This window comes from Sorex fumeus, unplaced genomic scaffold, assembly GCF_029834395.1.
Source record: "Sorex fumeus unplaced genomic scaffold, SorFum_2.1 ptg000043l, whole genome shotgun sequence".
In the NCBI taxonomy this organism is placed as follows: Eukaryota; Metazoa; Chordata; class Mammalia; order Eulipotyphla; family Soricidae; genus Sorex; species Sorex fumeus.
In genome coordinates this window covers 34081492-34083803 of record NW_026606100.1, presented here as the reverse complement: position 1 = coordinate 34083803, position 2312 = coordinate 34081492, and positions in this window count along the sequence as shown.

Sequence of the window (2312 nt, the reverse complement as noted above, 5' to 3'; positions counted from 1 at the left end):
CTTTCTTAGTTTATGGCACTGACTTGAATTTCCAGAATTCTGGGAAGAATGACATTCTTATCTTGCTAGTTTCTAGTAGGAGGGGGGCTGGGGCATTTACCAGTAAGTACAGTGTTATTTACTAGTTTTCTACACTTTTCTCTAAGAGGAGAAAGTTCACCTCCATTTCTATTATTTCTATTATCCTTTCCATTATTATTCATATTACTCTTAGTTTTAATTATAAATATACATTAAATTATAAGTAAAGTAAAAAAGTAAAGGCCCTCCCGTTGATCATCGATTTGCTCGAGCGGACCCAGTAACGTCTCCATTGGAGACTTAGTTGTTACTGTGTTTGGCATATCGAATATGTCATGGGGAGCTTGTCAGGCTCTACCGTGCGGGTGAGATACTCTCAGTAGCTTGCCGGGCTCTCCGAGAGGGGCGGAGGAATCGAACTTGAATCGGGCCATGCTGGCTGCGTGCAAGGCAAATGCCCTACCGCTGTGTATCGCTCCAGCCTGTGATGTATTCGATATGCCAAACACAGTAACAACAAAATCTCCAATGGAGACGTTACTGGGCCCGCTCGAGCAAATCGATGAACAATGGGAGGGCCTTTACATTAAATTATATTAAATACTTTTATTGCATTGATTGATAACATCAGTTGATTTTTCCTTTTATCCTATTAATATGGATTAACATTTATATATTAAATGGATCTTGCATCTCAGTAAGAATTCCCATTTTCTATATTGCTGAGTTCTACTTGCTAATAGTTATCGAAGATTTTTGTATGTATACATGAATAATGCTAATCTATGATTTTCTTTTCCTTTTTTATATATTTTCAGCCTGGTTTTAGTATCAGGGTAGTACTAACTTCATAAAGTATATTGGGAAGTATTGCTTCCTATTTTCTAGAAGAGGTTATTTAGAATTGGTTCTAATTTTTAATTTTTTTATTAAGGAACCATGATTTTCAAAGTTGTTCATAATAGAGTTTCAGTAGAATTGGTTCTAATTAAACTAAGTTTAAGTTTAATTCCCCAGTGAAAACTTCATGATCTATAATTTGGGGAAATTTTCAAAGTTATAAATTCAATTACACATAATCTTTTAGAGCTATTTAAATGATCTACTTTCTATTGGAGAAGATAGACTATTCAGACTATTTTGTACATGTCAAATTTGTGTGTGTACAATTGTTGGCCACATTTCTTTATCATCCTTTGATGTCAGAATTGGTAGTGATAGGCCCAGTTTTTGATATTACTAATTTCTGTTCATTTTGTCAGTCCTGCTAGAAGTTTGTCCATTTTTCTGCATCTCTTTTCTCCAAAATGGCACTTTTTGGCACTGTTAATTTGTCTTAGTTTTTGTTTTTTTCCTGCCTCCAGTCTATTGAATTCTGCTGTTTCCTCTCTGATGTACTTCCCTCTGTTTCCATATGTATTATTTTATTTTCTTTTTCAGGTTTTTGAGGTAAGGATCTAACTACCTCACTGGAGGTTTTGCCTATTATCAAATAAATGTACTTAGTACTAAAGGGTGCCCTCTCAACACATCTGTTTTCATTTTCAAACTATATTTTTAAAATTTTTTGGGGGGGAACAGCTGCCAGAATTCAGGGTTAGTGCCTGGTTCTGCACTCAGAGATCACTACTGGCAGGCCTCAGAGACCATATGAGATTCCAGGGATCAAACTTGAGTTGGCCTCATGCAAAGCAAGTGCTTTACCTGATGCACTATATCTCTCTGGACCCCAGTTCAATTTTTTTTAAATTTCACCTTGGGATTTTGCCTCTGATTGTTTAGGAATATGCTCTTTGTTTCCAGATACTTGAAGATTTTATTATCTCTCTGTTATTGATTTCTAGCGTCATTCCATGGTGATAGGAGAACACATTCTGTGATTTCAATTTTTGAATTATATTGAGATTTGTTTGATAGTTCAGAATATGATCTCTTTAACCTATGTTTTGTTGTCACTTTCAACAAAATATATTCTTCTATGGACTACTTTGTAAACATTAACTAAATCTTGATTGATAGTTTTGTTGAATTATTTTTTCCTTTCCGACTTCTCTATTTTGCTATCCTATCTGCTTTAAAAAGAGGTATGCTCAGGTCTATAATTATGATTGTGAAGTTTTCTACATAGTTCTTTAGTTCTATTAGTTTCTACTTCACATGTTTTATAGCGCTATTATTTGTTGTATCTTCTTGATGTGATAACCCTTTTAGTATTATATAATTGTCTATCTCTGGTATATATGATTATATACATGTACATACAATCATCCTCTTGTAGTTATATTTAAAGT